Source organism: Coregonus lavaretus (assembly GCF_964263955.1).
Source record: "Coregonus lavaretus genome assembly, chromosome: 23".
In the NCBI taxonomy this organism is placed as follows: Eukaryota; Metazoa; Chordata; class Actinopteri; order Salmoniformes; family Salmonidae; genus Coregonus; species Coregonus lavaretus.
Window position 1 is genome coordinate 35,542,173 of NC_140010.1, and position 24,036 is coordinate 35,566,208.

General features: G+C 41.7%; 1 pseudogene across 1 annotated transcript; it reads left to right on the forward strand.

The window, feature by feature from the left end:
* Window positions 1-39: 39 nt before the first annotated feature.
* On the forward strand, window positions 40-13,694 carry LOC311099099 (selenoprotein F-like; annotated as a pseudogene). The gene is made up of 5 exons (XR_014615701.1): window positions 40-355; window positions 4,261-4,428; window positions 12,264-12,327; window positions 12,638-12,687; window positions 12,965-13,694. The product of XR_014615701.1 is annotated as a selenoprotein F-like (transcript).
* The last annotated feature ends 10,342 nt before the right edge of the window (window positions 13,695-24,036 follow it).

Sequence of the window (24,036 nt, forward strand, 5' to 3'; positions counted from 1 at the left end):
TTGGCAACAGGGGGCGGTGTCCACGTGCGAATGGAATATAACTGTGACCGATCAAAGAAGAACAGAAGGTGCCTTTCTCTTAGCCATGTGAAAAGAGGAAGAAAAATGACCAATTACAACTTTTAGACGAATAAGGATAAACAATCAGAGATTATTCTTGCAAATATATAATTATAGTGTGTTGAATATAAAGAGAAACCAAAAAACGTGTATATTGCAATTTACAGGACATCAGGCAGTTGGCAATACTACTTCCTACTTTTAAGGGGTCCTCAATATATTTTTCCTAACAAAGCAATCTCCAAAAATGTCTGGGGAGGTGTATCTCCTGTGGCTTCTTTCTCTCATACAAACGGTAGGTTTATCAACAAAAATAAGAATAGCCACAAGTATACATTTTTGTAGCCGATAGCTCAGCGTTCATCGGATGGCAGGTTTTCTTTTGCTACACTCGATTTATACCCACTCCTTTGCTGCGACAGTCTAGCTAGCTTGAAACGAATGACGTGGCTTTTCAAAATCGCACCGGTTTACGACAGTTGATTCGTTAACCAGCTAGCTACAAATGGTCAAACTAATATTCCATTGCAAGACATATCAAACGTTAACACATACATACTGCACTTTAACGCAAACAAACTGTGCAACTGCTCAGTGACCCGATTTAACGCGAGTTCTGATAGATGAAAGACTGAAGTGACAAAGGAAAGAGCCAATCACGGCGAAACAGCAGCTGAGATTCTGCAAACATTCTAGCTAGCTAACCTGATTGTTGTATTTCGACGTAAGTGTGTGAAGATGAACGCGAGTATTAAAACGGGTTACATGCCCACGACCCAATGATGTGTATATAAATTAATGTTTATATAAATAATTTCTACCACCCCACTTTAATGTGAGATTCTTCCACATTACTGATTGGAATGCTATCCTATACTCAACCTGTGAAACGGTTGTGGCTAAATCAAATCAAATTGTATTTGCCACATGCGCCGAATACAACAGGTGTAGACATTACAGTGAAATGCTTACTTACAAGCCCTTAACCAACAATGCAGTTTTTTAAAGAAAAATGTAAAATAAAATTAAGTGTTAATTAAATATAAATATAAAATAAAAGCAAATAACTAAAGAGTAGCAGTAAAATAAAATAACAGTAGGGAGGCTATATACAGGAGGGTACCGGCTAGTCGAGGTAATTGAGGTCATATGTACATGTGGGTACAGTTAGTGACTATGCATAAATAATAAACAGAGTAGCAGCAGCATAAAAGAGGGGGATGGGGTGGGGTGGGGTGGGGTCCGGGTAACCTCCCGAGTGGCACAGTGGTCTAAGGCACTGCATCGCAGTGCTAGCGGTGCCACTAGAGATACTGGTTTGAATCCAGGCTCTGTCGTAGCCGGCCGCGACCGGGAGACCCATGGGGCGGCGCACAATTGGCCCAGCGTCGTCCAAGGTAGGGGAGGGAATGGCCGGCAGGGAAGTAGCTCAGTTGGTAGAGCATGGCATTTGCAACGCCAGGGTTGTGGGTTCGATTCCCAAGGGGGGCCAGTATGAAAAGTAAAAAAAATAATGTATGCACTCACTAACTGTAAGTTGCTCTGGATAAGAGTGTCTGCTAAATGACTAAAATGTAAATGTAATGTAAATGTAGCCATGATTAGCTGTTCAGAAGTCTTATGGCTTGGGGGTAGAAGCTGTTGAGAATCCTTTTGGACCTAGACTTGGCGCTCCGGTACCGCTTGCTGTGCGGTACAAGAGAGAACAGTCTATGACAATTTTTAGGGCCTTCCTCTGACACTGCCTGGTATAGAGGTCCTGGATGGCAGGAAGCTTGGCCCCAGTGACGTACTGGGCCGTACGCACTACCCTCTGTAGTGCCTTGCGGTCGGAGGCCTAGCAGTTGCCATACCAGGCGGTGATGCAACCAGTCAGGATGTTCTCGATGGTGCAGCTGTATAACGTTTTGAGGATCTTGAGGACCCATGCCAAATCTTTTCAGTCTCCTGAGGGGGAATAGGTTTTGTCATGCCCTCTTCACGACTGTCTTGGTGTGTTTGGACCATGATAGTTTGTTGGTGATGTGGACACCAAGGAACTTGAATCTCTCAACCTGTTCCACTACAGCCCCGTCGAAGAGAATGGGGGCGTGCTCAGTCCTCTTTTTTTTCCTGTAGTCCACAATCATCTCCTTTGTCTTGATCACCTTGAGGGAGAGGTTGTTATCCTGGCACCACACGGCCAGGTCTCTGACCTCCCTATAGGCTGTCTCAGAACCACTGTTGTGTCGTCGGCAAACTTAATGATGGTGTTGGAGTCGTGCCTGGCCATGCAGTCATGGGTGAACAGGGAGTACAGGAGGGGACTGAGCACGCACCCCTGAGGGGCCCCCGTGTTGAGGATCAGCGTGGCAGACGTGTTGTTACCTACCCTTAACACCTGGGGGCGGCCCGTCAGGAAGTCCAGGATCCAGTTGCAGAGGGAGGTGTTTAGTCCCAGGATCCTTAGCTTAGTGATGAGCTTTGAGGGCACTATGGTGTTGAACGCTGAGCTGTAGTCAATTAATAGCATTCTCACGTAGGTGTTCCTCTTGTCCAGGTGGGAAAGGACAGTGTGGAGTGCAATAGAGATTGCATCATCTGTGGCTCTGTTGGGGCAGGATGCAAATTGGTGTGCGTCTAGGGTTTCTGGGATAATGGTGTTGATGTGAGCCTGGGCAGTTCGTGGCTGTGCTTCCCTTTGTAGTCTGTAATAGTTTTCAAGCCCTGCCACATCCGACGAGTGTCAGAGCCGGTGTAGTACGAATCAATCTTAGTCCTGTATTGACTGTTTGATGGTTCGTCGGAGGGCATAGCGGGATTTCTTATAAGCTTCCGGGTTAGAGTCCCGCTCCTTGAAAGTGGCAGCTCTACCCTTTAGCTCAGTGCGGATGTTGCCTGTAATCCATGGCTTCTGGTTGGGGTATGTATGTACGGTCACTGTGGGGATTACATCATCAATGCACTTATTGATGAAGCCAGTAACAAATGTGGTGTACTCCTCAATGCTATCTGAAGAATCCCGGAACATATTCCAGTCTGTGCTAGCAAAACAGTCCTGTAGCTTAGCATCTCATCTGACCACTTTTTTTAATTAACCGAGTCACTGGTGCTTCCTGCTTTAGTTTTAGCTTATAAGCAGGAATCAGGAGGATAGAGTTATGGTCAGATTTGCCAAATGGAGGGCGAAGGAGAGCTTTGTATGTGTCTCTGTGTGTGGAGTAAAGGTGGTCTAGAGTTTTTTTTTCCTCTGGTTGCACATTTACCTGGTTGCACATTTACCTGGGATAGGATAAAGTAATCCTTCTACCCCCCCCCCCACCCCACAGCGGAGTCACTCACCACCTTCCGGAGACATTTGAAACCCCACCTCTTTAAGGAATACCTGGGATAGGATAAAGTAATCCTTCTACCCCCTCCCCACCCCCCCCCCACACACACAGCGGAGTCGCTCACCACCTTCCGGAGACATTTGAAACCCCACCTCTTTAAGGAATACCTGGGATAGGACAAAGTAATCCTTCTAAACACCCCCCCCCCCCCCCAAATTGTAAAGTGGTTATCCCACTGGCTATAGGGTAAACGCACCAATTTGTGAGTCGCTCTGGCTAAGAGCGTCTGCTAAATGACGTTAATGTGCCCTTGAGCAAGGCACTTAACCCCAATTGCTCCTGTAAGTCGCTCTGGATAAGAGCGTCTGCTAAATGACTAAAATGTAAATGTAAATGGTAGAAATGAGGTAAAACGGATTTAAGTTTCCCTGCATTAAAGTCCCTGGCCACTAGGAGCGCTGCCTCTGGATGAGCATTCTCCTGTTTACTTATGGCCTTAAACAGCTCATTGAGTGCAATCTTAGTTCCAGCATCTGTTTGTGGTGGTAGATAGACAGCTACGAAAAATATAGATAAACTCTCTTGGAAAATAGTGTGGTCTACAACTTATCATGAGTTACTCTACCTCCAGCGAGCAAAACCTTGAGACTTCCTTAGTGTTAGATTTTATGCACCAGCTGTTGTTTACAAATATACACAGACCGCCACACCTTGTCTTACCGGAGTCAGCCGTTCTATCCTGCCGATGTAGCGTATATCCCGCCAGCTGTATGTTATCAATGTCATCGTTCAGCCACGACTCGGTGAAACACAAGATATTACAGGAAATGGAAATGCACATAAGAATAAGTGACAACCAATCCAATGTCTCTCCAATTCTCCTGCACAGCTGTCGGCATATGGAGCCGACCTGTCCTCAGAGGCATGCAGGGAGCTGGGCTTTTCCAGCAACCTCCTGTGCAGCTCCTGTGACCTGCTGGGGGAGTTCAGCCTGAGTTCGATCCAGCCTGTCTGCAGACAGTGCTGCCAGCAGGAGGCCCATATGGAGTCCAGGAAGGTAAGACATTAGGCTGCAATAGACTATCTATGGGTGTATCAATTGTCCTCGTTGTCTCTGTCCATTCATCTGCACTTATTGGAAAATACTTTTCAGGTGAAAATAATGTGCTGGAAGCTCATCAATAGGCTGAGTTTCACCCGGTCAGTCCTACTCGGACCAGTGCCAATGAGAGGCGAGGAGAGGATGTAGTGAGCTGTCTAAGCAAGGATCGACTCATGGGATCAGCTACAGTGCCTTCAGAAAGTATTCAAACCCCTTGACTTTTTCCACATTTAGTTGTGTTGCAATGTGGGATTAAAATAGATTTAGTTGTCATTTTTTGGTCAACGATCTACACAAAATACTCTGTCAAAGTGAAAAATGTGATAAAAAAACAAAACAAAAAACAAATATCTTGATTACATTCAACCCCCTGAGTCAATACATGTTCGAATCACTTTTGGCAGTGATTACAGCTTTGAGTAAGTGGGTACGTCTATAAGAGCTTTCCACACCTGGATTGTGCAACATTTGCTCATTATTATTTTCACATTTTTCAAGCTCTGTCAAATTGGTTGTTGATCATTGCTAAACAACCATTTTCAAGTCTTGCCATAGATTTTCAAGCAGATTTAAGTAAAAACTGTAACTCGGAACGTTCACTGTCTTCTTGGTAAGCAACTCCAGTGTAGATTTGGCCTTTTGTTTTAGGTTATTGTCCTGCTGAAAGGTGAATTCATCTCCCAGTGTCTGGTGGAAAGCAGACTGAAGCAGGTTTTCCTCTAGGATTTTGCCTGTGCTTAGCTGAATTCAGTTTATTTTTTATCCTGAAGAACTCCCCAGTCCTTAACGATTGCAACATACCCATAACATGATGCAGCCACCACTATGCTTGAAAATATGGAGAGTGGTACTCAGTAATGTATTGGATTTGCCCCAAACATAACACAGTGAATGTATTCAGGACAAAAAGCGGATTGCTTTGACACATTTCTTTGCGGTATTACTTTAGTGCCTTGTTCTAAACAGGATGCATGTTTTGGAATATTTTTATTCTGTACAGGCTTCCTTCTTTTCACTCTGTCTTTTAGGTTAGTATTGTGGAGTAACTACAATGTTGTTGATCCATTTTCAGGTTTTATCCTATCACAGCCATTCAACTCTAACTGTTTTAAAGTCACCATTGGCCTCATGGTGAAATACCTGAGTGGGTTCCTTCCTCTCCGGCAACTGAGTTAGGAAGGACGACTGTATCTTTGTAGTGACTGGGTATATTGGTACACCATCCAAAGTCTAATAACTTCACCATGCTCAAAGGGATATTCAATGTCTGCTTTTTTATTTTTACCCATCTACCAATAGGTGCCCTTCTTTGCGAGACATTGGAAAACCTCCCTGGTCTTTGTGGTTGAATCTGTGTTTGATATTTACTGCTCAACTGAGGGACCTTACAGATAATTGTACGTGTGGGGTACAGAGATTATGTAGTCATTCAAAAACACTATTATTGCACACAGAGTCCATGCAACTTATTATGTGAATTGTTAAGCAAATATTTACTGCAGAACTGTAGGCTTGCAAAGGGGTTGAATACTTATTGACTCAAGACATTTCAGCTTTTCTTTTTTTAAATTAATTTGTAAAAATTTAGAAAAATATAATTTTATTTTAACATTATGGGGTATTGAGTATGTGTGACCAAACACCTCAATTTAATTCATTTTAAATTCAGGCTGTAACACAACAAAATGTGGAAAAAGTCAAGGGGTGTGAATACTTTCTGAAAGCACTGTATATCAGCACATACCCGGCTCCACAAGGGGGCAAAAGGGGGCTTAGTTGAAACTTGTGCCCCCTCAGTTTTAATTTTATGTCCCTGTATAAAAATAGCAAAAAAGTTGAAATGATTGAGTGACAGCTTGGCGCAAAATCTGTATCCTATGCTCTGTCAGCACAATAGACAGAGCGCGCCACAATGTGTGTAGGGGGGCTATGGAAAGCCACTCAGGCACAGAGTTTCCGTTAGCCGGTAATTGCCAACTTTTGGCCAATAAATTGTAGCCGGCCAAATTGTCCGGGGCTGCCCTGCTGCTGAGGAGCGTGTGAGAGGAGCCTTGGCCTAGGCTACTGTTGATTGCAAAGATGGAGGCCTTTTTCATTGAAGTAAAACAAATGTTAGTATGCCTAAAGTGAAAAGCCTACAAGGCAGGGCTCCAGACTGCAACCATTTAGTCCCATTTTGCAACCTTTTGACACCTGCCTGTGGGAGTAAAAAAATGTATTGGTTGCATCTGTGTGGGCTGTACATTCATTCACCTCACTAAAAATGGCCTATTTTGTTTTTTTAGGAGACTAAAACCATGATTTAGTCGAATAGTAAAGTACTTTATCCTCATGATTCCTGTAATGAAAGTGTCTGCTTGCCATGTACCTGTTTCGCCGGCGCCTGCTGCTGTGTCGAGCGAGTCACACTCTCTCCTTTCCCAGGGGGAAAAAATGCTCCGGAAGAAAGAAAAGGGTTAAGATTGTATAACATTTTAAAATCCAATTGCTGGGAAAACACAGCTATCCTGTTGTCACAGCTGGAGAGGATGCTCTCAGCTTTCTGTAGGTTTACTTTCTGTTTCTCAACTCTCAGTTATGAGCTCAATAGCAAATGTACTGTTAGATTAATACATTGCTACTATGTGTGGGTATTATCTTTAGGTAGTGATCTACAGTGCATTCGGAAAGTATAGTACCACCTGAGATTCAGTTATATGGATTTTTGTCCATATTGCTCAGCCCTTGTTATTATTATTAGATCGCTGTAGAGTCTGATTGCTGGGAAGATGATAATCTTTGGGTCTCTTCACCATTATCAGCTGTCCAATGGAGGTTCCTCAGAGGAGGAAGGGAAGAGCCATCCACTGAATTTCATAAAAATAGTGAAACATTAAAGTTATCCTTTTTAGATAAAACTATACTAAATATATTCACTACACCAAATAATTGATTTAAACACACTGTTTTGCATTGAAGTTCTACAGTAGCCTCCGTAGCACTCTGTAGGGTATCACCATGGTGTAGCCGGAGGACAGCTAGCTTCTGTCCTCCTTTGGGTACATTGACTCTAATACAAAACCTAGGAGGCTCATGGTTCTCACCCCCTTCCTTAGACTTACACAATAATTATGACAACTTCCGGAGGATGTTCTCCAACCTCAGAGCTCTTGCAGCATGAACTGACATGTTGTCCACCCAATCAAAGGATCAGATAAGGAATCTAGTATTGAAAGCATAAGCTACAGCTAGCTAGCACTGCATAAAATGTGTTGAGTAGTTGACTCAGAGAGACAATAGTTGAAAAGTTTTGAACAAATTAATTGAGATTTTTTTTTACTTTCGCTAGTGAATGCAGCTAGCTAGTTTAGCCTACTCAATCACCCAGATCAGACAGAGAGGAATGCTAGCTGGCTATGGCCATCCAACACTGGAACTCTTCCAAGTCATGGTAAGCTTTTGGTTGTATTAATTTATTGCCACCGTTGCCTGCCGGTTTAACATGCTGACCACACCGGCCGCGTTATTCAACGAGCATCTGTGTAGCCAGGCGGTAAAATAGAACTTGGTTCTATTTTAGAAGCTTGACACGCTGAAAGTCCTACCTCTCCCATCTCATTCGTTTTTAGGAGCATATACCCACGTGGGTGATTGAAAGATGAACGAGGTCCACACTCTAGCTAGCTAAATGTCCATGCCCGGTGTAGTCAGCATCTAAGTGCTAAACAGCTTTCTGACTGTACACTGTACTGCATGATTGTAGTTGGTTTACTAACGCGTTAGTTCTAGTATGTTGACTACGACATGACAACGATGTAGGCTGTGTGTAGCAGTTAGCGGTCATGATATAAAGGTTTGGCTTGGAAAGTAGTTTTTGCCTGGTATCTCATTAACAATTTGACAAGCACTTAATAATGCCTCAAATTTCACAACGGCATCCCTTTTGTGTGGCCGTAAATCCATGCCTTTTGCGGCCAGTGGCCGTTGTGCCCTTGTGCTGAATATAATAATTATAATTCCCTTCTCCCGGCTGCGTGCTCCGAAGCACCTCTCACTCACATGGCTCTCTCAGATATCTCAATTCTTATTAGCCAATGCCCGTCACGGGCTACAAGTGAAGACGGACACATCGGAGACGCAACTGCGCGCGTCCATATCGAATTTCGAGGCGCATATTGAAGATGTTGGAAGAACTGTCCACATTTACTATTTGTTGTGACTTGACTTTCATTAATATGATTACTGTTATTTATCGAATCAACTATGTTTAATTGTTACTCCATTTTAAATGAATCATGTAACAATTAACTCATTAGGATTTGGGGCACCACGGAATAAGTTGTTTATAGAATTACCATCTCCCGAAATAAACTCTAAAAGGTCTTTACCTATCAATATGTATAAAACAGTCAACGTATCAATCATTACCTCTTATCAGTCTCATTCTGAACGGTCGTAGACTTCTTGGATCTGCACGAACCCCAGCTTTACTTAGGATTCAGTACTACCCAAATTGATTCAATTATTTATTTACTAGCTAACTAAATAATAACACAGAATACATACGCTTAATACATGAGGAAAAAGTCCCTAGCGGACTAACAGCATGACTGCTTGGAGACAAAGACAAAGAGAGTCAACTTATCGTTGATACATTTGGAAGCTACCCTCAAAGTAATCATAATACTTTGCTCACGAACCACCGCCCGTTCGGAGTAAGAAAACAATGAATGTATTTACGTGTTTGCCGCTCGTCTATCTCTGTTGACCCAAGCCCTCTTGGAAAGGTTTTGATTGGGTCTTCACTCAGATCACTTGTAAGGCTCTGGGAAAACACCATTATCACAAGTGACCACACATGCGATTTATGCATGTAATGCTTTTATTATAAAGGTGCATTTTTTTGTGTGAAAATGATCTTCCCCAAACTTGAAACTGACGCACTGCGTATATGCCAGTTAGGCTCTACACCCGTTGTAAAGCGGCTTAATGTGCTTCATTTTAAGAAGGTATTTGGCCACTTTAGTTGTGATACAAACCTTACCAAAACATATAGGCTACATGAGATGTGTGACTATGATTTGAAAAAGTCAGTGGGAAAAAAGGCATGCACTGTTTCTTGCCTTACTGCACAAAAGCTGGGCATCATATCAAGTGATAATATATCATTCACAAGTGATGGGCTAATATTGTCACCCTTCAGACTATTCTTGATTTAATATTGTCTTTACATACTAAATAATATATACAGTACCAGTCAAAAGTTTGGACACACCTACTCATTCAAGGGTTTTTCTTTATTTTTACTATTTTCTACATTGTAGAATATAAGTGAAGACATCAAAACGATGAAATAACACATGGAATCATGTAGTAACCAAAAAAAGTGTTAAACAAATCAAAATATTTTATATTTGAGGTTCTTCAAATAGACACCCTTTGCCTTGACAGCTTTGCACTTGTTGGCTGCTTTTCCTTCACTCTGCCGTCCGACTCATCCCAAACCATCTCAATTTGGTTGAGGTCGGGGGATTGTGGAGGCCAGGTCATCTGATGCAGCACTCCATCACTCTCCTTCTTGGTCAAATAGCCCTTACACAGCCTGGAGGTGTGTTGGGTCATTGTCCTGTTGAAAAATAAATGATGGTCCCACTAAGCCCAAACCAGATGGGATGGCGTTTCGCTGCAGAATGCTGTGGTAGCCATGCTGGTTAAGTGTGCCTTGAATTCTAAATCAATCACAGTGTCACCAGCAAAGCACCCCCACACCATAACACCTCCAACTCCATGCTTTATGGTGGGAACTACACATGCCTAAATCATCCGTTCACCCACACCACGTCTCACAAAGACACGGCGGTTGGAACCAAACATTTCCAATTTGGTCTCCAGACCAAAGGACAAATTTCCACCGGTCTAATGTCCATTGCTCGTGTTTCTTGGCCCAAGCATGTCTCTTCTTATTATTGATGTCCTTTAGTAGTGGTTTCTATGCAGCAATTCGACCACGAAGGCCTGATTTATGCAGTCTCCTCTGAACAGTTGATGTTGAGATGTCTGTTACTTGAACTCTGTGAAGCATTTATTTGGGCTGCAATTTCTGAGGCTGGTAACTCTAATAAACATATCCTCTGCAGCAGAGGTAACTCTGGGTTTTCCATTCCTGTGGTGGTCCTTATGACAGCCAGTTTCATCATAGCGCTTGATGGTTTTTGCGACTGCACTTGAAGAAACTTTCAAAGTTCTTGAAATGTTCCGTATTGACTGACCTTCATGTCTTAAAGTAATGATGGACTGTCATTTCTTTTTGCTTATTTGAGCTGTTCTTGCCATAAAATGGACTTGGTCTTTTACCAAATAGGGCTATCTTCTGTATACCTTGTCACAACTCAACTGATTGGCTCAAACGCATTAAGAAGGAAAGAAATTCCACAAATTAACTTTTAAGAAGGCACACCTGTTAATTGAAATGCATTCCAGGTGACTACCTCATGAAGCTGGTTGAGAGAATGCCAAGCGAATGCAAAGCTGTCATCAAGGCAAAGGGTGGCTATTTGAATATTCTGAAATATAAAATATATTTTGATTTAACATGTTTTTGGTTACTACATGATTCCATATGTGTTATTTCATTTTTTTGATGTCTTCACTATTATTCTACAATGTAAAAATAAAGAAAAACCCTTGAATTAGGTGTGTCCAAACTTTTGACTGGTAGCGTATGTAGAAATCTAAAACATTTTTTGTATCATTTTTGCTTTTTATAATAAACTTATTTTACAGGGTTAAATATTCGTTTCTAGGGCACATGTGATTCAAAAGTAGCTAGAAATGTATATAGGCCCTATATAGGCTATATCTCAATCAATTAAAAATCATATTTTCTGGTGCTCCTACATTTTATGTTGTGCTTCTAACTTTTATAAGTTGGGAGCACCAGTTCTACCAATGGAAAATGTTAATTTAGAGCCCTGTCTGTATCCAAGCCTTTGTCGATGTGCACCCATAATCAACAAAACTGTGACTTCCTTCCATGCAGTGTGTTGTAAGAAAATGTGCTGTCCTGGCTTAGGGGAAAGGAAGCTTGCTGGTGTAATTTAATTTGTGTTCCCAGTAACAGCGTGCCTGTGAAATACTGCTGTGACACTCCAATTTCCGCTAAGTTATTGTGTATTGGTGTGGAGCTTTGATTACCAACGGGCCACAAAGCTGCCATCCGTCAGAACCCTTCCATATGCGGAGGCTCACAGTTTAATGACCCTGAAGAACAGCCTGTCTACCACGTTTATGAATCAGACTGCCCAGAATCACATTATGCCAACTCACCGCCAGGAGCTTCTCTGTGGGTGGGCATCAGTGTGTAAAAATTAATAGTCAGGAAGGATGTTGGCTTGTTCTGAATTATTTGTTGGCCAAAGGATTGTGAAGATAAGTCTCAGTATTGGTTTAGAACAAAGGTGCACAACTCCAATTCTCGAGGGCCGTAGTCCTGCTGTTTTTCATTTCTCCCTGGGAATTAATGAATGTCATTTAAACATACTTGATTATGGTGTGGTAACTAGCAATCACCAGTCAGTCAAAGGCAGGAGGAGAACCAGCTTGTGGCCCTTGAGGTCTGGAGTTGTTTTGCTGGTTTTAGTGATGAGCCGATGTATTAGTCAATTATAATTTATTGATGTGGGCATCAGTGAGCTGAGCTCCCAGGGCTTAGGCTACCCCCAGTAGAACAATGTGGACATCCTGAGCCGCATCCTGACAATCTGCTTTTACAGTACACTGCAGGACTTAACGCAGTACTTTCCCCTCCACAGCTCTACCCTGGGGCCATCCTGGAAGTGTGTGGATGAAAATTGGGGAGGTTCCCTCAAGTCCAAGGTGAGTTGTCAATATGTTGTTGTTGGACCACCCATCTTGTAAAGCTCATTGGTGTCAGTTTGCTATGAAGGGGCTGTTATTGTATCCTGCCTCTGTGTGGGGTTGAGCCTCAGCCCTGTGCCTTATGGTGCTGTTTGTGTTTGGGACAGCTGTACGCTGGCATTCACAACTGTGGTCCGTTTAACTTGATTACCGAAAATGTTTTCCAACGGTTTCTGTTTACAAGCTTTGTTAAATTTTTTTAACTATCCATCAATTGATTAATTCATTAGACCTTCGATATTGAGTTGACATTGTTTTGTGTCCACAGCTTTTGTCAGGTCTGACAAGCCGAAGATGTTCAAGGGTCTTCAAATTAAGGTACAAATGAATTGTAGATGCTCTTGCCTGTTGCGTACAATGAATTAGTTTAGTTAAATACTATAAAGAAGTGGTTGTTTCTCTGACAGCTTTTATACAACTTTGGAATGAAAATAACCACATTCTTGAACATAATCTCCTGTCATTATGGAAAAGCAGGAATCCTATGCCACGCCATAAAGTTTCAATATTACACTGTATAATCTTATAGGCTATGTTGAATTGGTAAACCTTGCTTGGCTGTAGTCCTGATAGTCCTCTGTGTGCTTGGTTTCAGTATGTGAGAGGCGCAGACCCTATACTAAAGCTGCTGGACGATAACGGGAACATTGCTGAAGAACTCAGCATCCTCAAGTGGAACACGGATAGTGTGGAAGAATTCCTGAGCGAGAAGTTGGAAGTATATAATACCGATTTGTAGTACTCATCATCACGTTCATTTTGGGGCGGCTACAAATTTGTGCACTGTTTGGATTTTATTGTTTAAAGGGACTGCACTGTTTATGACTCATTTTTTTGTACCTGAAAATCATGCCCACCTCCGAAATGACATTTTGTGCCAGGATGTAAAACGGCTGTTTTATAGATTTGTAAAGATAGTGAAGTACCTGAACTTACCTGCAAAATACCTGGCGTTAACATCCAAAATTATTGGAACAAATTATCCAAAGAGACTGTAAAGATGTTCACTGCTTGTAACTTTTTTTTGTTTATTTGTTCTCCTCCCGTCTGTCAGTTGTCTCTATAGTTTAAAATAAAATATTGCTTATGGTGTCAGCGGTGGGATCTTTGGGTGGGGGGGATCCAAGTGGTCGCGTCATGCAGCTGTTTGGGGAGGAACACATTAGTGAAGGCCTCACAGTAAACCACATTTTGGGATGTGAGACCCGATGTCCTTGTGTGTCACTCTGGGCATCTTGCAGTGGAGCGAGATTGGATTCCCCCAGTGTGTGAATTAGAATGGGGAGGAGGGGAAAACGCTACAATTAATAAAATGTCTCATGGTATTTTTTTATGGTATGTGTCTTCTGTTCCAGCATACACTGCATTTAATCAATTGTGCTGTGTTGCATACTTCTGGTAGTCTGACACTCACGAAAACCAAAAAGGAAAGGCGTATGTCTGACATGGAGGGTAGCTTTGATTTGCCAAAGGGTGTAACAATCATGCCATCTAGTGGGAGAAAAGTATCATGTTGATAATTTCCAGGTACAGTAGGAGTACAGTATACTACTCTGACTCAATGTTATGGTAGGCCTTTTGATACAAAGGGGTTTTAAAGATTTACACTACCAGTCAAAAGTTATAACACCCAGATTTTTCCAGTTTTTATTGAAATTTAAGCAGTCCAATGAATAACCTGAAACTGTACAAAGGTAAGCGGTAAACTGCCAGAGGTTTAAAGAAAAAAAAGGTTTAGGTTACCAAAAACTTTATTAAAAAAAAAAGCCTTTTTCAGGGAACAAGTAATGGGTTAACAACTTACAGCAATGGAAGTAAATTAAGCCTTGAAAGTTGATGCTAACAATTGCTACAGGTGTCCCAACTTTTGTTGATTACTTATAAACCCTGTCTGTATAAAATCAGTGTTGGAACAGACTGTGTTACTACACCCTCTTAAGCATTATTTGGAGAGTATTGTACTGCAGGAAGTAGTATATTGCTATCATAATGGTGAGAAAATGGCAATTAAAGGAAGACACAGACCATAACCCTTAAGTGTAGGTTTTCCTTTAGAGAAATTGCAAAGAAGGCCAATGTGTCAGTGAGTACAGTTTCCTACACCATCAAAAGGCACTTGGAAACTGGAGGAAACTCTGACAGGAAGAGGTCTGGCAGCCCAAAGCCATAACAGAATCAGAATACAAGTTTGAGCGTCAACAACTTGCGTGATAGGCGGCTCACAGGACAACAGCTTCAAGCACAGCTTAACACTGGTCGAAGTAAGCAAGTCTCAGTTTCAACTGTGAAGAGAAGACTTCGAGCTGCAGGTTTGACAGGTCGAGTGGCAGTAAGAAAGCCATTGCCAAGATGGCAAAACAAGAAAAAGAGGCTTGCCTGGGCCATGAAGCACCGCCAGTGGACTACTGTTCATCACACAGGGTTTTGTACGCCGTCGAGTAGGCGAAAGGATGGTTCCTCTGTGTGACACCAACTGTCAAACATGGAGGAGGAAGCTTGATGGTCTGGGGCTCTCTTGCTGGATCCAGAGTGGCACCCTGAACCAAAACGTCTACCACAGCATTTTGCAGCTCCATGCAATACCCTCTATTGTACGCCTAGTTGGTCAGGGGTTCATCCTACAGCAAGATAATGACCCAAAACACACCTCCAGGCTGTCAGAAAATAACAAGACAGTAGGCTTTAAATCATGGAATGGCCAGCACAGTCTCCAAACTTAAACCCCATCGAGCTGGTTTAGGATGAACTGGGCGGAAGGGTGAAAGCAAAGCAACCTACAGGTGCAACACATTTGTGGGGACTTCTGCAACAGTGTTGAGAAGAACTTTCCGAACAATATTTGTTTTCCATTGTAGAAAGAATGCCGAGAGTGTGTTCGGTTGTTATGTCTGCAAAAGGTGGCTACTTTGATGAGTCAGAAATGTAGATTACATTTTGTTAAACAAAACAATTCCATGATTTGTTTTGTCTCCAATTGTTTAGTTGTTCTATGCTTTGATTTCAGAGTACATTAAGACAAACTGTGAATTTCAATAAAAACTGAAAAAAATTGAGGTGTTCTAAAACTTTTGACTGGTAGTGTATTTGGTTCATTACATTGTACAAATGAAAGCTGTGTCAATAAACCAAAGCTTTAATGGTTTATTGACAAAAGGGCAATAACACATTACCCAAGATCACATGAAACAAACGGTTATTGGCAATATAAAATTCTATAAAAATGGAGCCCACTATCAACCACAACAGAACACACTTAAATAACATGCAGTAAAATGTATGAAAACTCTTCAAATGAATCTAGCACTATATTCTGAGCAACATTTAAAGACCTAACTCTATCCTTAATGCAGAATCAAATGTATTAATACAGAAAAAACAAGCTTCACAAAATGAATATTTTTACATACTGAAAACCTAGAAAATGATGTACGATTTAGAACTAACGTTGCCTTGTCTGGTTGCAGTCCCCTGAAGGCCACACTTCAGAATCCCGCCCAATCACAGCAAATCTGTGCCTATCCAGGCAACAAAGAGGGCGGGGCCGAATTTGTAGCTGGCACAGAGAAAAAGCACAGTCAGGAATAGACTCACCTGTCTATAGCGATACCCTGACCAAATATGGAAATACAAATACATGACATCCACTCTAACCTCGGCATCATATTCCCTCCTCCTCCCATACCTCCCATCCCTTCTCCATAGTTGGGGTTGTAGGAGGTCATCATGAAACGGTCCACTATCTGGCAATGGCACAAATGCCTGAGAGAGGAAGAGAGGAGAATTAATCCACTCAGTGGCACTGCCGAAACTGGAATTGTACATTTATTTTAACAATTGATTGCTTGAGGACTTGGTTGGTTACACATAGAAATAACTAATTTAATTACCGTTCTCCAAGCAACATGCATTGATAAATAACCCCTTTTGTCACCATACCTGCAATGATGAACATGACCCCTGCACTAAGGGTCATCTTGGCTTTGGAGGAATCCTCCATGCTGCCCATTTTAAGGCACTTGAGAAAGAACAGGGCTATCATCGCCCCAATAACACCCAGGACTATGCCCACTATCATCAGTGCCTTCACTGCCTGAAAGGTACCTGAAAAACAACACAAATCACACCAGATGACCATCAATAACACGCTGCGATATCTTCTTCAGAACAGAAATGTAATTAAGCCAAAGTCAGTGAATATGATCAACAATGTATATTACTGACATGCAGTGCCCTACACTAATATTGGCACCCTTGGTAAATATGAGCAAAACGGGCTGTGAAAAAAATGTCTTTGCTGTTTATCCTCTTGGTCTTTCATTCAAATATTCACAAAGATCGAGCCTTTAATTGATTGTAACATGATTGAAAAAAAAAAAATTATCCAAGAAATGTCTCCACAATTATTGGCTCTCCTAGAAATTCTTATGAGTAAAATCTAACTGAAGTATATTCCCATTCATATTTTACGTTTTACTTAAGTGGTAAGCCATGACTTCCTGTTTCACTGGGGTATAAATATGAGGTGACACACAGGCCAAGTTCCCATAGTCATCCATCACTATGGGAAAGACCTGAGAATACAGTAATGATGTGCGACAAAAGGTTGTTGAGCTGCACAAATCAGGAAATGGCTATAAGAAAATAGCTCAACAGTTGAAAATACCCATTTCCACTATCAGGGCAATAATTAAGACGTTTAAAGCAACTGGAGATGTTAACAATCGGCCTGGAAGAGGACGTGTGTCTATATTGACCCCACGCACAGTGAGAAGGATGGTTCGAGTGGCCAAAAAATCTCCAAAGATCACAGATGGAGAATTGCAGACGTTAGCAGGTAGCTTAGTGGGTAAGAGCGTTGTGCCAGTAACCGAAAGGTCGCTGGTTCTAATCCCCGAGCCGACTAGGTGAAAAATCTGTCGATGTGCCCTTAAGCAAGGCACTTAACCCTAATTGCTTGTGTAAGTCACTCTGGATAAGAGCGTCTGCTAAATGACTAAAATTTAAATGTAGAAATGTTAGTTAGGTCTTGGGGTCAGAAAGTTTCAGAAACTACGATCAGATGCCACCTACATAACCACAAGTTGCTTGAGAGGGTAGCCATAAAAAAGCCTTTGCTGTCATCAAACTCAAATGCATACAGTTTGCCACACGTTACTGGAACTTTCAATGGGACCGGGTTCTATGGTCAGATAAGACCAAAATATAGCTTTTTGGAAACAAACACCAGAGGTGGGTTTGGCGTTGACAGAAAGATAGCCATGCAGAAAAGTACCTCATCCCCACGGTGAAGTATGGTGGTGGATCTTTGATGTTGTGGGGCTGTTTTTCTTCCAAAGGCCCTGAACAACTTGTTAGGATACATGGTATCATGGACTCCATCAAGTACCAGCAGATATTAAATAAAAACCTGACTGCCTCTGCTAGGAAGCTTAAACTGGGCCGTGGTTGGATCTTCCAGCAGGACAATGATCCAAAGCACACTTCAAAATCAACACAAAAATGGTTCACTGACCACAGAATCAAGGTTTTGCCATGGCCATCCCAGTCCCCTGACCTAAACCCCATAGAAAACCTGTGGGATGAGCTGAAGAGGAGAGTCCACAAGCGTGGACCTCGGAATCTGAAGGATCTGGAGAGATTCTGTGTGGAGGAATGGTCTCAGATCCCTTGCCATGTGTTCTGCAACCTCATCACGCATTATAGGAGAAGACTCAGAGCTGTTTCTTGGCAAAGGGCGGTTGCACAAAGTATTGAATGAAGGGGTGCCAATAATTTGAGAAAAATATTTGTTTTATGATAAGAATGTATTTTTTCTTTTAATTACTTTAAAGGTTAGATTTTAGTGAATATTTTGAATGAAAGACCAAGTGGATAAACAATAAAGACATTTTTTTCACAGCCCGTTTTGCTCATATTTACCAGGGTTGCCAATATTAGTAGAGGGCACTGTATGAGCCACATGCTGTATGAGTACCATGAGTTTACCAGTCAAATTGCCAGGGATCGAGGTTCTGTTGGTATTTTAATGTTGAATCTGATTCTTTGTTACAGTGCATTCGGAAAGTATTCAGACCCCTTGAATTGTTCCACATTTTGTTACGTTACAGCCTTATTCTAAAATTGAATAAAATATTTATTTCCCTCCCCAATCTACACAGAATACCCCATAATGACAAAGTGAAAACAGGTTTTTAGAAATGTTAGCAAATGTACCTTATTTACATAAGTATTCAGACACTTTGCTATGATACTCGAAATTGAGCTCAGGTGCATCCTGTTTCCATTGATCATCCTTGAGATGTTTCTGCAACTTGATTGGTGTCCACCTGTGGTAAATTAAATTGATTGGACATAATTTGGAAAGGCACATAAAGTGAGGGAAAAAGGTATTTGATCCCCTGCTGATTTTGTACGTTTGCCCACTGACAAAGAAATGATCAGTCTATAATTTTAATGGTAGGTTTATTTGAACAGTGAGAGATAGAATAACAACAACAAAATCCAGAAAAACTCATGTCAAAAATGTTATAAATTGATTTGCATTTTAATTAGGGAAATATTATTATTATTTAAAAGTCAAAATATAAATTGTAAAGTAAAGTACAGATACTCCAAAAAATGACTTAAGTAGTACAGAAAGTATTTTTACTTAAGTATTTTACATCACCGCCTACGGTGATGCATGGTGGTGGCAGCATCATGCTGTGGGGATGTTTTTTAGCGGTAGGGACTGGAGGACTAGTCAGGATCGACCTCAGACTGGGGCGAAAGTTCACCTTCCAACAGGACAACGACCCTAAGCAAACAGCCAAGACAACGCAGGAGTGGCTTCGAGACAAGTCTGAATGTCCTTGAGTGGCCCAGCCAGAGCCCGGATTTGAACCTTATCGAACATCTCTGGAGAGACCTGAAAATAGCTGTGCAGCAACGCTCCCCATCCAACCTGACAGATCTTGAGAGGATCTGCATAGAATAATGGGAGAAACTCCCCAAATACAGGTGTGCCAAACTTGTAGTGTCATACCCAAGAAGACTCGAGGCTGTAATCGCAAGGGGTTGAGGTCAGGGCTCTATGCAGGCCAGTCAAGTTCTTCCACAACGATCTCAACAAACAGGGGCATTGTCATGGTTAAACAGGAAAGGGCCTTCCCCAAACTGTTGCCACGAAGTTGGAAGCACAGAATCGTCTAGAATGCCATTGTATGCTGTAGTGTTAAGATTTCCCGTCACTGGAAGGGGCGTGAACCATGAAAAACAGCTCCAGACCATTATTCTTCCTCCACCAAACGTTACAGTTGGCACTATGCATTGGGGCAGGTAGCATTCTCCTGGCATCCACCAAACCCAGATTTGTCCGTCAGACTGCCAGATGGTGAAGTGTACGGACTTATCGGAATGTGACTATGCATGTGTGAAGCAACACAAGCAGATTGTGAATAGAAGCAATATTAACTTTAGTGTAAAGTAGGTTGCACCTCCGTGCAAATAGCTAGCAATGCTAAAGTTGGATAGCTAAAATTCAGTGTTCTCCACTCAATCTAAGATAGCTAGCTAGCTAACGCTATACTGCATCTGATGACACAAAATAATGACAAAAAGGTTTTCCTACAATTTAATTTGCGTCCTTTAGAAATATAATTGTATTTCCAAGCTGCTGCAATGCAATTTTGATTAAATGTTCATCAGCACCATTTGGCAATGCATTATTGTGACGAAACGTGAAACCCACAAATAGCTTTATTTGCTAGCTAGTAGGGTTGACATGACCTATAGCTGCAGGCTACCATTTCGTCTTGGCATGAACGTGCAGAGGAGTATGAATAGCTCAAGACTAATGGAAATTCAGTGTGCATGATTCATCTTTTGCATGGGACCAGTTTGGGCCTTTCATAATATTGATTTGAATTGCAGAAATTAAAAGCATTTCTCAGTGCATCCCTGTTACTGGCAGGACATCTTTCAGTTGGCCAGGTTGCTCATTTGGACTCATGCTGCTATGTTAGTGATTCACCTAAACCATTGGGGGATCAAAGAGCTGTTGATGAATCTACTAGGACTATCGCCACTGCTTGCCTAGCTTATTTTTAGTACAGATGCTCAGAGATTAATTTGGCCCTAGGCATGAATCAGTGGAGACTGTTTGCACTACTCCAAACATGCACCTTAACTACAAGAATAACTATTATCTAAAAAGTCTTCATTTTTTTCAAGAATTGATGCTCCAAACTGTGTTGAGGCAAAAATATCACATACTGCAATTGCTAGAGTGAGCTCCCCTCAACCTTGACTTCATGGAGTTCATATGCTCCCAGGAGTATGAACTGTTAAGTTCCGTCACAAGCCAAATTGAGATCCCCCTGGAAGTGTTCGATGCCCTTAGTGAGTTACATCGTTTGGTCACCAATTTCAGTCAAGCTGCAGAAGGACACACTGTTGTAGAAGTTGAGGAGGAGATGACTTGACGTCCAAGGATAAGCATTTATGAAGACTATGTATCCCGACTCCTTTGCTTGTCCTTGCCTGTCCCATGTATTGCAAAGCTGTTGGGGGTAACCATCAGAACAGTACACAGGCGCATGACAGAATTGGGACTCTCGTGAGGGCATTGTATAGCCCAGATGTTCCCAAACTAGGGGCCGCGGCCCCATGTGGGGTCGCCTGATATGAAAATATAAATTGTATCTCAAAATCATTGTAATGTGGTTAACCTTAAAAATCGAAATGAAAATTATTCAAATCTAAAAGATAAAATTCAATCAGAGAGCACCCTTAGATCATGGGAAAAGGCTGCACTAGACCATTGCACTTGAATCATTCCCACTGTGAATGGCTAGGCCCGCTACGCTATGAAAGAAACCACACACACACACTATTGCAGATGAATATGGTGAAAACATTGTGTGGGGAGGCAGACACACAGAAACTCACATCAATACCTTTGTCAGATAACACTGTTAAACAAATAATTGATGCTATTGCTAGCAATCAAGAATGACTCAAAAACTCCCCAGCTTATGCTCTCCAAATGGAAGTTAGCTGCATGGGCCGAGATGCAATCTAGTCACAGAGCATTTCGTATTATTCTGTACGTAAATCCGAGACACTCCATTTAGTATGATATGTTACGTTTAGCATGGTACGTAGTAGTTTGTGGATGTCCATCACCCATTTCGTATCATATGTTACGAATTTGTAAAATTCAGCCCGAGCCGCCTGCACGTCCAACCCCCACCAGTTTAGTCAATAACTAAACTCTCCCCAAAACGTCCTTCCCATCTTTTTTTTTTTCCTCAAGGGAAAGGTTTAAAAACCAAAAGTTTAATAAAAACACACATACACCTACACATTAACACACAGAAACAGTAAATTCTCCATATAATTCATATCATAGGCCTAATAGCACTGTAGAGCACTTTTTGTAGAGCACTTTTTACACACAATATAGCTGGGTCACCCTGTCCTGCCCCTAGGGGTCCACGGCCTAGGCAGCGTCCCAACCCAACCCAGTAGTTTATGTCTGAGATGATATGATTGGGCATTCTAACATATCTGTATCCATTCATTATCATCAATATAGTCTCCTAGGTCTTCCTCACATGTTTTGTGTAATCGGGAAAAGCCTCTTGATGAAGTTTGGAAATCAACTTGACGTTTGTTAGACTGCCTAAATCTTTGAAGCTTCTTGCTTGTCCAGTGTTTGCTGCACAGAGAGAATAAAGTGTTGTATCTGCAACAGTTCCCTGGCTACCTGACCCTGATGAGACCCCTGTCACCATCTGATCCTGTGTAGATGAGGCATGACAAAGAATTACCTTGGTGTACATTTATACATTATCCAATAATTTTATCAATGTTTCAATAATAGAAATTCTCATTATTCCCAGATCCCAGACTGTAGCCTACCCATCAACTCAAGATGGAACTTTGTGTCCATTCACTGACTGTTATAATTATAATATACTGCAGAATTCACCTGAGCTCCGTACACTGGTCTTCCCTGGCTGTCTGACCCTGCAGAGACACCTGATCCTGCTAAGACATGATGAGCATAGTGTTGTGTCCTGAGTGTGCACCATGACAGTGAAGCCTGTAGAGCTGTTTATACCATGTCAGTGTGAAAAATAGGGAATTAGCTGGTGTCCGTGTGTGGTCCTAAATCCTGTTGTCTACAAACTCTTGAAAAACTTTTTACACTTCTTGCATTGCATGAATACTCTTACGGCGTATCTGATATATACCAGCTTTATATAGGGTGGTAGATACTCTTCATTATACATCAATAATACACAAACTTTGTTCCTTTTCCCCCATAGTTAATGCGTGCATTAACTAATCCTAGCATTTTTTGCCTAAGATATTGATTATCAATGTCTAACGGGATGCCAGAGATAACACCTTTTACCAGTGCCCTGCTCCGAAAATCAAAGCTGTCCATTTCATGGGTCGATAATTTCGCGAGCGACAACGCTTGCTCCATTTGCTCTTTAGATACACATGATATCAACACCATACTACTCCTGTTTACTTTGACTGCATCCACTTTTCCCAACGCCGCCTTCACCATCCTCGTGACTTCAAAATTGTTTCCCAAATGAACATCCTTATCCAAAAAACGTAATCCATCCAGCAACGATTCATCAGACTCATTTTCCACAACAAATGTAGCCGTTTTTGTTCCATTCTTGGACTTCACTGTTGTCCACTCATCTTTCTCACTAACTGTACTCGAGGCGCTTTCATCTTCAAACAACACTTCTGCTTTCCCCTTCTCAACTTCCACCTGTCAAGAGCACCATACCGCTCCACCAGACCCTTTCGTTTCCAATGGTACCAAGCGAGTCATAGTGGGCAGAGCCAAGCTTCGGCTAGTGAGATCCTATTGGCGCGTTCTAACATTTATTTGCATATTCCCGTTTGGGAACGCCTTCTATGTGAAGCGTCCGTGTGCAGTAACTTAATTCGCCCTTGCACTCCTAAACAACGCCATTTTCTGAAACTTTGGCAAAGGGTAAAGTCTACAAAACGCAGTCCACTGTGTGTTACAGATTCTAGTTTTGGAAACAGAAAACTGTATGGAGATTAAATGTTCTTGACACAAACCGGTGCACCAGTCACCTATTACTAAACCCTGTTCAAAGGCACTTCAATCTTTTGTCTTGACCACACCCACTGAATGGCATAAACACAATCAATGTCTCAATTATCTCAAGGATTAGAAATCCTTCTTTAACCTGTTTCCTCGCATTCATCTACACTGATTGAAATGGATTTAACAAGTGACATCAACAGAGGATCATAGCTTTCACCTGGATTCTCCTGGTCAGTCTAGATCATGGAAAGGACAGGTGTTCATAAATGTTCTGTACACTCAGTGTATAAAAGGCACAATTTTTCATTTGTCGTGTTTAATTCAACCTGAGCATTAAAAGAACACAAAGGGGTTCATTTCACAACTAAACAGAAGCTACAGTTTGTAAGAGTGAGAATGTTTACAGAATTATACACAGTGTATTTACCCTTGTTACACATACGGTCATCATAACAATAATAATGCATTTCATTTGAAGCAGCAATAAGACAGACACTAAACTGATCAAAAACTATCAATGAACAGTACTCCATAGTAATTCCGCGTTCACATGCTAGTCGGAACTAGGAAACTCACAA